This window comes from Anser cygnoides, chromosome 14 (genome assembly GCF_040182565.1).
Source record: "Anser cygnoides isolate HZ-2024a breed goose chromosome 14, Taihu_goose_T2T_genome, whole genome shotgun sequence".
In the NCBI taxonomy this organism is placed as follows: Eukaryota; Metazoa; Chordata; class Aves; order Anseriformes; family Anatidae; genus Anser; species Anser cygnoides.
The window spans coordinates 17,208,626-17,221,510 of record NC_089886.1 but is presented as its reverse complement, the minus strand read 5'-3'; the positions used below and the strand labels follow the sequence as shown (position 1 = coordinate 17,221,510).

The 12,885-nt window shown below is 35.3% G+C and overlaps 1 protein-coding gene across 4 annotated transcripts in view; it reads left to right on the top strand.

The window, feature by feature from the left end:
- TENM2 (teneurin transmembrane protein 2) overlaps window positions 1-12,885 on the top strand; it is a 1,595,068-nt gene that overhangs the window by 332,263 nt on the left and 1,249,920 nt on the right. The window lies entirely within an intron of this gene.

Here is a 12,885-nt window from a genome sequence, read left to right as displayed (position 1 = left end):
GCACAGACTGATGAATGGTTTGTTTGCAGAGATGAAACACACACGGATGTAGTAGACAGTATGGTTACTTTCTTAGCTAAGTCTCTGTTAAAACACGGTAGTGAGGCCTTTGAAACTGCAAGGGAAAACATGAAAAGAAATTCCAGAGTAAAAATATAGCAGGTGAAATTTTCAGTGTGAGCTAACAATTTATATTTTCAAGGCTTAATTATTAAATGCATAGCAAATACATTGCTGGATTTTGGAAGTACTTGATATGTTCCCTAATTTCTCTTGTGTATACAAATATTTCTTCTTTACAGAAGAAATATTCTTCTTTTCTTCTTCTTCTCTGTCAAGACTTAGATTAGCTGGCAATTAATTAGAAAGTTTACAAAATCAAGTGATAAAAAATGTAACACACAACATGTTTGGTGTTTGAAAGCAATAAACTGTTTCTACATTTCTAAAATCGAGTATGATAAATTAATCATGTTGATCTCCAGATCATGGTTGGCTTCATATTAGATCAGGTAAATGGTCTTTACCTTTGCATATTTTAAATATTTTTGTGAGAACTGTTATTTGTGTTTAAAACAACAGTAACAACCAAATATCAATAACAACCAAAGCAACACCACAAGATAGTTATATCCACCTCCTACTAATGAGGAATATGCTAAGAATGGACTTTCTGTATGAATGATATTTTTATCTTGTTTTTATATATTTTCTGTGCATAGATTTAACAAAGTTTTGTTTTCATTTGTCCTTTAAGATAAGTATCATGTAAAAAATCCGCAGAATATGTTAGAAAAAATTAGAGATTTACTTAAAAAAAAAAAAAAATTGAATGTGTTATGTTTGAAAGACCATTAAAAAAAAAAAAGAGTGAGTCTGGAGGTGAGAACTCAGTTATGTACCAGTCAGGTAGATTCAGTTACAGGCTTCTGTTAATTCTGTGCATTTATGTGTATGAGAAAATTAATTTGCTTGCTTTCTTTGTAATGTGGCTCTTTGCATTGCACCTGCATTATGAGTTGCTGTTTTCCATTGTAGCACTAGCTGCTGTTTTCCTATGTTCTCTTTGTGAATATTTAATATGTATCAAGAAGCTTGAGATTTTTTCCTTCAGGGAACAGTAAGGACAAAACCAAAAGGAATTTAGCAATCCAAAACCAAGAAGGACTGACTATAAGTAGATGAGAAAGTTTCCCAAGTCTTTTGTGTATCATCAGAAGGATTTTAAATTTCCTTTTGATATAAGATACTTAAAATGTTTGAGAAATACCTGCATTTTTTGCTAGTGTTCTTGTGCTGTAGACCAAACTTCTGATTTATTTGATACACTTTTCATCAAAGATTGTGTGTGTGGGCAAATAAAATACCTGTGCTTTATAAGCAAGGGAGTTTCATTATTAATTATTTTTATTGCTGTCAGTTATACAATTCATATAATAGTGTCATTGTTGGTAACTACTACGTTAATTTTAACACTTCCAAAGAGAATAAGTCTAAATTTAGAAAAATAGGTCCTTTATCCTATATTACAGCTTTTCAGACTGAACGGTATATGGAAAATTCCTAAGCAAAAGCATGATGTTATATTAAAATTGGTTTAAAAAGTGAGATACTATCTTATGTATACATCGTTTCTTATGCATTTACAGTATAAGTGGAATTGCATTCATAGCACTAGTCAACACCATTATCTGATTATCCAGTGAGTAGATTTCTCTAAAAATAGATATTTATCTCCTTACCTTCTCAGAGCTAATATCAACAGCATTCTATAGCTACATTTTTATTAGTTCACACTCTGGCGAACATTATAATAACTCAATAAACAAGGAAGATTGGAAACTACTACTAAAGAATGAATAGCAAGAAAATAAGAATTCTGATGACCTAGATTCTTGAGTTAATTAGGCAAGCCAACTCCTGTTGTTACAGATGGAAGACTATAATGTCTAGATGCAGAGATGTGTAGGTACCTAATTCCCATTGAATTCAAATGAGAATTAGGCTCCTAACTACCTTTCTGATTCCGGGATAAAGTGATTTCAGGAGCATTTGGTGTCGTTAGTGTGGAATGTCTGTCTGCTTCAGTGCAATTATTTTGCATTTACTCTGTCTTAGTAACAATAAAACTCTGGCCATGGAGTTAATTTGTTGTCTATAAATGGTTTGTGACTTTACACTTTGGAAAAAAGAAATCTTAAAAAAGAAACCCTTTTGAGAAAGTGTTTTTATGTGATTTGAAGGAAGAAAAACATTCTCTTCCAAGAAGTGTCCCCATGTCTTGCTTAGATTGTTTGCAGCTGTTTCAACCATTACTGCAGAGTTCAACTTAGAATGCAAAGGGAGTGATGTGTCTGTCTATATATTAGTAAGGCCTTTCATTAAATCTTTACTTTTAAAAATAATTGGTTCTTTTAATCTATAATGGAACACGGACTTACAGGCTGGCTGTGATTAAAATTAAACCTTATTTGTCTTTTAATATGGTGCTATGTTCATCTGTAATTGAGTAGGGATCGATGCCAGCCTTGTGATGGGCAGTAAGCTTATCCAACATGACGGAGATAGATTTCAGGGAAGACAGACTTTGCTGTTTCAGTGTTCAAGCAGGATGAGTAGACTATATCAGCAACATTTAATTATTTTGTAGGTAATTATTCATTTGAGGGACACAAGTTTCAAAGCAGTATTGGAGTAGAAGGAAGACCTAATACAATTACTGTTTGGCTAAGTACACTGTTTGCACTGGTAGCTGGAAAGTCATAATGAGCTTTTCATTACATTTGCATAGAGGAATGTTTTATTTTATAATAAATTTTAGTTTCAGCTTAAGCTCAAGTCTTGGAGGGAAAAAAAAAGAGAAACTAAATCACAGATCATTAGCTTGGATTCTCTTAGTGTTTTTTGTTTGTTTGTTTTGTCTGCTTTTTTAAGATTATTTGCTCTTGTAGTAGTCATAGAACAACTTAGGTTGAAAGGGCCCACTGGAGGTCACCTAGTTTAACCCCCTGCTTGGAGTAGGTCTAGCTAGACCAGGTTGATCTGGAACACTTCAAAGAATGGAGATTGCATAGCCTCTGGGCAATCTGATCTAAAATTTGACTGTCCTTGTGGTAAAAATAAGTAAATAAATTTCTCCTAACATCTAATCAGTATTTCCTAAGTTCCAACACATTTTCAGTGCCTGTTAACCTATTGCTGTGCACCTCTGGGAAGAGTGTGCCTCTGTCTTCCCTGTATCCTATGGTCAGGGAGTTGTAGACAACAAGGCAGCCTTTTATCCTCCTCAGAGCCGAACAAACCCAACCCTTGCAGCCTCTCCATGCGCTCCACCCCCGCCTCCTTGCCCCCTCCCACCCATCTTGGTGCTCTCCGTGGGACTAATTCCAGTATGTTAGTATCTTTCTTTTACTGGGGAACCCCAAACTGGACACAGTATTCCGATGTGGTCTAACCAATACCAAATACAGAGGAAGATCACTCCTCTGGACCTGCTGGCTGCACTCTTGCTAATCCAGCCCAGGATACTGTTGGCCACCTTCCCAGCAGTTGGTCCCTGAGTTATGCCATCCCAGATGTGTGACTTTGCATTTCCTTTTGCTGAACTTCACAAGGTTCCCATCAGGCTGTTTCCAGTCTGTCTGGGGCTATCTGGAAGCAGCCTTGCCCACTAGCATGTTGACTGCTCCCCCTCGAGTTGGTGTTATCCACAAACTTGCTGAAATTGCACTTTGTCCTGTCATGCATTAGTGAAGGTGATTCCCGGCGTTGGTCTTCATACTGATCCATCAAAGACACCACTAGTCTTTCACTACTCTAACTCGTTGACAGCTGGACCTCCCAGCACTGATGATAACTCTCTTAGCCCAGCACCCCATCCGATTCTTCTCCCACCTTGTTGTCCACTTATCCAATCCATCGCTAACCAGTTTGATGTGGACTATGGGAAACTGTGTCAGAAGCCTTACTAAAATCAAGGTATCTTACAACCATTTCTCTCACCTCATCCACAGAGCCTGTGGACATGTCAGTCCTAGCAAGCAATGAGGTTGGTCAGGTTTGATTTGGTAAATCCATGCTGACTGTTCCCAAACTCTGTTTTGCTTTCCATCTGTTTATAAATGGCTTCTAAGTGACTTGCACCATAACCTTCTACAGAAGTGAGATGAAGCTGACAGACCCCTGCTTACTGGGGTTTCCTTTTACCTCTCTTTTTGCCCTTTGCTTTCCATGATCAGAAACTTATCAGGAACATCCCCAGATTTCCATGACCTTACAAAGAGGATAGAGAGCAGTCTCACCGTGATGTCAGGCCAGACCTGTCAGCAACCTCAGATGTATCTCACATGGTCCAATGAATTTGTGTATGTCCAAGTAGGTTAAGCTGTCCCTTAATTTGTCTTCCTCTGCTGTGGACACTGCACTACCACAGAAAATATTGGAAGGAACCACTACTCTCAAAGCTGGAAGGATATAAATAAATCCTCCCAAATGTTATGCAGACTTTCATAATGAATACATTTCCATCCATCTTGAGCAATCTTACTTGAAAATGTGTTTTTATATATAAACTATTGTTCAGGAAAACTAGATTTCTTTTACTGCTTTGTCTGTGTCCCCTGCACCGTAAACAATTGTTAGCTTTATGCTCCTTGCTAAGCTATAAATATTAATATACTACCAATGATACTAACAGAGGAGAAACTTTGTTTTATTAGTAGTGAACTGGAAGGACTATGATCAGAGCAGGTATTATTTAACTATTGGAATTTTCATCACTTAATTTTAGCGTGTAAATAACAGTGACTTTCTCTATTTTTATTTTTTTATTTTTTCCCATGGGAGAGTTCAAATAGTGGTATTGAAATGGACAAGCTGTTAAAACAAATGCCTTGTTGTCTTGGCTTTGACAGATCATGCTTGCTTTGAGTTTATTTTCTGTTCATTTATTGCTGGGTATTTTTCAACCACATCTTTTAAGTACTGCTAAATACATCTCTGTGTCTGCAGTATCCATTGAGATGACATTTATCATTTCCATTAGTTCAATATGGTATTTGATCTTCATAAGTTTTCACACTGTCCTACAGATAATGTGAAAATTCTTGTTCATCTAGGAAACAAAAGTGACTAGAACTCTTAACTAACTTGTGCTTATTTTAAATTGTATGGGTAATTCTGATAATGAGCATCAGTAACTGTATACTCTTGTTTGGAGTACTGTCAGTAAGATCTGTAGTTTATTTTATTGTGGTCTGGTATGACTAGTGGCCATAATCATTAAAAATGAAATGTTGTAACAGAAAACAAAAAGGTAAGAAATTTCATTTTCCAATATGTAATTCTGAAAAGCTGCTTCATAAAGCAATAAGTTAGATGGTCTAATGTGCTTGCTATGAAGATGTTTTTAGTAGCAGGTTTAAGTAGATCAACTTTACTGTGTCGTTAAGGAAAAATCAACTGAGACAGAAAAGCTTTATTTTTTTCTTCACTCTTTTCAAGCAATTCCCCAGATCAATAAATAGCCCCCTAACACACACGACGGTTTCCATGTGATGCTTCACCCAGGGGAATTGACTCAGCAATTCATAAAACTTCTCACGTTCATCCTTTAGTCCGATTCATTCACTGTTTATTCCTTGGAGGCCTTTTCAAAATTCCTGCATGGTATTTTCACTTGCAGCACCTAAACCTGAGAGTAGCGACATTATGAAAAACCTGTTCTAAGTTATGAATGAGAGGTATTCTTAAACAAATCAGAATGAGCACACTTTCAGATCTTCCGAATCTATATGGCAAGAAGTACAATTCTGTTGTTAGTAACTAACAGGTTTGTTTATGCATTGGGCTAAAGAAATGAAACCAGACTGATTTCATGTCCTCAAAGGTTTATATGGGGTATAGATGAACCACAAGAATTTATGTATGTAACTGACTACAGTCAGGACTGGTTTGAACTAAGTTGCTGTTGAACTAACTTACCCTGTAAAGTCTGCTATGCAGATAATTTCATGCAGAAAAATACATATATAATGCTCTTCTTTGCTCTTACTGCACAGATTCCCTGTACAAGAGTCATCTTGTAATCCAAATGTGAACCAATGTCATATTTTTTTGTAATAACTATAATTTTATGAAGTCTTTGCATGCCCTGTCTTTGCATGCTTGGTCCGAATGGTAAGGATAAATAGGAGTTGGGTACTTCTTTGCTACTAGTTATAAAGTGTTGTCAATACCTGCTTCTCCTACTTAGTGATAAGTTCTTATTTTGTTCTAATTACAGCTAGGTATTTTCAAAATAACAACAGCTTCTACTAAGAGCTGTAGTGTGGCAACAGTATTAGTTTTAGCCCGCTTAGGAGTTGCTGGTTAGCAGAAGATGCTGGCATGAGGTTCAGTTACTATGTGACTTTTCTGAAATATCTGTAGAACTTTGAAAAAAATGGAACTACCTGATAGTCTGCCAGAAATATCACCCCCTAATGCAGTAAAATCTGTTAAATGCGTAGTTACCCTATAACGTGTTAACATATGAACATTGTTCATACAACAATTTACATTTTAATAGCAACATGACACGAAGTAGTGCATTTTCAAGCATTATTATACTCTAAGGGTTCAACTCACACCCCCTTTGGCAGCTTTTCTTCCACCTGTACTTGAGGTCTGCAGTATAAACTTTCTCAGGAATGTGCTGTATGGAGTAGTTCTCACTTCATGGATTGTGGTCATGCAATTTTACTTATTTATGCAGTTCCCATAACATCCAACTAATAAGTTGCACATAATTTACACAGATAAATTGTGCACAGCTTTTAAACACTTCCAGTTTGGATCAGGGTTTCTAAGGTGTAGCATGGAAGTTTCAGTGATTCAAGTTCTAAATTTTTCACATTCTCTTTTATCTGTTGCATACAACAAGGTCAGTCTAACATGAAATGATGATGGAATCGTAATTAATGTAGAAAAATCTTATGAATTTAAGAGCCAGAGTACTTTAGCCAAGCTCTGTTTTTTTCAAAAGATCGAGGAATGTTTACTTTCCAAGACTTGCAAAAAAACATAGTAAATTCCGTAGGAAGCTTTAAACTTCCTAAACCAAATCTACATTTTGGTTTAAGACAATGAGATGTTCCTAAATGTCACCAACATCTAAAAGGGGAGTGTAGGGAGAGAAGGACTGATCATCTGTTCATTCACAAAAAATAAACAATCCATGTTTGCAAAAGAACCACAGATTCTTCTAGGAATTTTCATTATGGCACCGATGAAGTTGCAGTACATCTTACTGCTAATTACTTTCCTAAGAAAAATGCTCAAATTTTGTCCTACAGGAAGTATCATTAGTGAGCAAATGACCAAACGCACAGTCCAATACTCCAAAAATGGTTGGGGCTGTTCAAGTTTCTAACAAGTTTCATCAGTTTTTATTGCTTGTATTTTTTTTTTAAACTCAGAATAGCTTGTAGTGTTGAAATGACAGTGTCTGAAAAACATCATTATTATTATCTTAATGGGAATGAAAAAAATTAAATAGCACCATAAGTATTTGTCATGATTTTAAAATAGTGTGGTTTTTTTTTTTTTTTTTCCATTTCCCAAACAGCTGTAGTGCCTTTAGCCGTGCCAGTGGCTGTGTTAGTTATTTTCTAGACAGGACCTGGGAGTGGGAAGTTTGGACAGACTTCCAGCATCAAATGCCTCTGGGATGATCAAGAAAATTGTGGAACACTATAGTACAAAATAAAGATGATGATTTTTAATTAGTCTGCCTGGGAAGAGTTGAGCATATGTCAGTTAGTGTTCTTCATTCTTTTTTGTTTCCTTCTTCAATTTCCAGTGAGCAAGGGTAGGTTTATCTAAGCAATAAATAATTTGAAACTGTTCAATGCTGAATCATATAACTTGCAACATTATTCAGTACATTTGCCTGTTGTAATATGTTAGTGCTAATGAAAGAAAGTTCTGTTCTTATCAAGTACAATAAAGATAAATACGTTTCACTAGGCTTCCTTTAATACCATATGTCCTTAGCCATTCTTTAATAAAACTCATCTACAGAATGTGGGGCTCTAGATCCTGTATTCACATTTAGGATGACCAGGAATTTATAATAATATGTGTGATTATGTAAACGTTATGATGCAATTTGAGAGTGGTTTTTTTTTTTTTTTTTTTTTCACTGAATATACTTAGATGATCTAAGTCTGCAGCTAAGATTTAGGGAGGATATTGAAACAGAAAAGCATAGATGAAGATCTCACACAAAGCAGATACTTAATTAAACAGGGAGGCATAATAGGTGTCACGTGAACATTGGGATGCTGATATTTATCTCAATTTGTTATAGTGCACACTATAGTGGTCCAAGTATTTCATTACTAGAAGGATCTGTGCTTGACAGCAGTCCTTCAGTTCACCTAGAAGCAAATTAGAGCATCTCTAAACTCACTCCCATAACGACAATTGATCCATTTGTATTGGTGTAAATGTTATTACTCTATCTTAAAGGTACTATAGTAATCTCCAAAGCAATATGAGAAGTGCTTACTAAATAAATGGCAACATGCTCTCGCGTTTGTTTACACAATATTTTTGTTATGTGAGAAATCAAAGAAAAGCAGTCATACTTAAGGCAAGAATATATTTGCAGCTTTTCAGTACTTAAAGGCGGCTTATAAAAAAGATGGAGAACAACTTTTTGCTTGGGCAGACAATGACAGGGCAAGGGGAAATGGCTTTAAACTAAAAGATGGGAGATTTAAATTAGGGGTTAGGAGAAAATTCTTCACTCAGAGGGTGTTGGTGCTGGAACAGGCTGCCCAGAGAAGCTGTGGATGCCCCATCCCTGGAGGTATTCAAGGCCGGATTGGATGAGGCCCTGGGCAACCTGAGCTAGTGGGTGGTGTCCCTGCCTGAGGCAGCGGGGTTGGGATGAGATGATCTTTAAGGTCCCTTCCAACCCGAGCCATTCCGTGGTTCTACATTAATAATACGCTACACTAAAAGGCTAAAACTACTAACCTACCTCTAAGCAGTTGCATTTATGGAACACTGAAAGATAAAGGTATTGTGGTCGCATGCTGAAATGTGTATATATATTTTTTTGGTGTGTGTGTCCCTGAAATGCACATAGTCATATTGTATCTTGAAATGAGACAGAGAAAAAGAAAAAAAAAAGAAAGGCAAACAGAAATGCAGAAAGATGAAGAAAGAAACTTTAAGGAAACATTTTAAAAATTCAGATAATTAGTTTCAGAGTTTTCCATGACTTTCAAATGACTTATTTGTTCATAATAATGGCAAATTAAAAATATAAAATAAATATAAAATATAAAAATAACTTTAAGCTAAGAATACGGCCGATATTAATTGGCTGTTACGAAGTAGAACACTGTAGAATTGTTTGCTAGGAGAAATCACCAACTGCATATCGTTATACTCGCTTACACAGAAACAGCAACTGATTCAATTTCTTACAAGAATGAATTAACCTCTGTTCTGTATGTTTTAAAAAAAGAAAGTAACAAACCACAAATCAAGTCTAAGTTGCCTTTATTGACAACTATAATAGAAATTTTTTGATGCCTAACTTGGTGAGTCCTGTAAGTCTTCATATATTATCAAGGAAGATCTGATAATAGTGCAAAGTTTTAATTTTGTGTTTGTCAGCTTTAACATGAAGAGAATTCTGGAGTCTTTGTACTGCATTAAAATGTATAAACCACCTCTTATAAACCAAACAAACCTAACTTTTGCTCCTTGAATTTAAGAGATTAATACAATTTGACTATGTAAATCTGTTTGAAAAAGATCTATTCATTTAAGAAAATAATAGCCAGGGCATTTTAGCTACTGCACAGTGTTTACAGAGGACAGGGTATGTAGTTGAGAAAATTAATTAGTGGAACCATCTGTTTTTCTTTACTTATTAAACTTTACACCTTTGTGTGACTTCTGTGTTTCCAAAATGACTGTTCTGTCCTTATCATAAAGAGCACAACCACTAACCTTCTAAGAAGAAGTATTCCCAAGGATCACAAGATGATGGATATTCCTGGGATAAGGCACATGGTTTATTCTTGCACAGAAATGTCTTTAAAAATAATTTAAAAGGTAGTTAGACCCTCTGAACCTGGGCGAACTTAGCACCTGTGTCCATTTAAATTTCAGAAGTTCTTAGAGGGTTATCGGTCCATTAAAATACTTGTCTATTTTATAGCCTCACAAAAACATCAGTGGTGTGACAGGGTTTTTTTGTAGTGTTTTTGAGGTTGGTCTGCCAGCTGTCTTTCTAAACTGGGACTGCCTGTTGCTTAGGCTGAAAGAGGTGGGTAAGCCCCTATTTCATAATCAATATTCCTAATGGTCTGCAAACATCACAAAGAAATTAGTAAAAATGGCTTTAGTGAAAGAGGGATGCTGTGGTATGTTTCCTCGCAGCTTTTATGCATCAGGAATGCGTGGTGTGTATAGTTAAACTGGAAGAAGAAAATCTTTATTGAGAATATTGCAACATGATAACTGAAGCCATTATAGGTATTTTTCGTCCTGTGAGATTAAGTATGTTTTGTGTGAATAGTTGGGGGAAGAAGAAAAAAAGAAGAAAATTTAGCAGAAAAAAAAAAAGTAATCCGATGTTACATAGCTACCGAAAAAGACATATATGGCAGTAATAAAATGAACTGCATATGTTGAATCTGAATCTTAAAAAGCACAGATGTCCTTCCAGGCACACCATTGTATGAATGACTTTGTTGTTTCTTTCCAGAGAAGGATATTCTGGTGATATGCAGGGTTAGCACATGGATTTCATGGATCAGTATTCAAGTGTCTTAGGATAAACCTGATGCTCAGAAGGCAAACAGTTTACTCCTTTTTTATTATATAACCACATATCAGTATATTGATTCTGAAGAGATCAAATAAATTTTAAGCTTGATCAACAGTTTGCTGGGTTTAGAGCTTTTAAAGATAAGCTAAGATTGACAGATAGATTTTTAGTGCATGGCCTATGTTACAAATTAGGCCTGCCACATTAGCAGCTCTGAGAAATGTAATTCTAGTTTTTCAGTTTGCGATAGTAGCAGCAGCTGATGGGCCTTGTAACATAATCTGAAGGTGAGTCACTTGCCTTTTTTGAGATTGATTCCTCTGGAACATGGGTAGAATAATATTCAAATGTGCAGATGTATTTCAGAAAGGAGAATACCTAAGACTTGCTGTGTTGCTATTCTTATTTATGTAGAGGTAAAAATTGGCTTAACATTCTTTTTGAAAGAAACCTTATATTCCTCAGATTCAGAAAGCAGCATGACTTATGGCTTTTACTGTTTAGGAGTAAATAAAGGTCTTCAGTGATAAAAGTTGAAATGACAATATTAATTTATTCAAATATCGAGTCCTTTGCCATCTTCATAGAGAAATATTTCTACATTTTGATGTTGAGATCCGGAGTAATATGTGAATAGGTGAAAAGGAATGTGTTTTTGCAAAATGGTAATCACCTGTTTTGCCCAATTAGTCAACATTTCTGAGTTCTAAATCCCCTTGACTGAAAAAAGAACCAATATTTTACCAGAAGTAAAATTCTTTGACTACCATATTGATAAATATTTTATACTCAGTTCAGTGCTATTCAGCTTGCAGTCTTTGTGGTTTGCTCTATTATGAACGTGGATACAGCACATTACAGTCTCAAGGTTTTGAAAATTAATGGATATTTTTAGATCCTTTGTAGTGAAAATTAAATTTGTCAAATCCTGTTGTAGTTCTAGACTTAGATAAATATGCTGGAGATAGGTTTAGCATTTCTTCTGATATAATCATTTTGAAATGTTACTATCTCATTATTCCACATCAGACAGTAGACGACTGAATATTTGTAAGTTTATGATCCAGAGACTATGCTTAACTAACACAAACATTGAAGTTGTATTGCCAAATAATGGACAGAGTTCTCAACTGCCTGATTTTAGCAGAGTTATTTCTAAAAAAACATTTATCAGAAAATTCCTGTGTCTACTCAGTACTGTGATTACTTCCATAAGTATTGCTTATTTATAGGTCTAGTTTTTATCACCTAATCTTCTTTTTAGTTCTGTACGTTTTGAAGTTCAATCTTGGGTCTGAAAAATGCAATTCTAACCCAGATACTCTCTCCAGGCATAAGATAGGTCTGTACGTCAGGGGTTCAGTAATAAGAGTCAGTCAGTGCTGTTACTTCAAGCTTGCTTTCAACACTGTCAGATACGTACTAAAACATCACTGCAAGATATGTTCTTATTAATTAGTGATCTTTTAAATTTGCTGACATTTTCAGTAAGCCAGCTTTCATTGTGGAAGACCATACAAATAGCTTTATTTCTGATTTATAATTTATTTTACCTAAGATTTTGATCCTGAGTTTGTGTACGGTAACTTTTTCCACATATTATGCTTTTACATTTTATGTGCTTTTTCTGGTCTGCCAACAAACAGATACATACGGAAATATCTTATTCTCTAGATTAGTGTTTTGCATGCAATTTTGATACTCTATTGCTACACTTCGCATAACATTGCAGACTTTTTAAATAGTATCCCTAATTGCTTAAATAATAGTTTAAGAGTAATTATTTTAGCTGACTGCATGCTCAGTTTGATTCATCATTTGAATCTGATTTTACTGTTAATGCTGAGTAATTAAAGGCACAGTGTCTGGATTTTATGCAGCCAGCCACCCCACAGGTAACAAAAGATGTCATCACTTTGTATGAAGTAATTTCAAAACATTTGCCAAACAATTGCTTTTGTTTTCCTTTTAAAAGCAATTTTCTTATAAGCATCTTTGATTCTCATTCCATGTTGCTTTGTGCGCTACCCTGATTTTCCTGTTTCAATGTT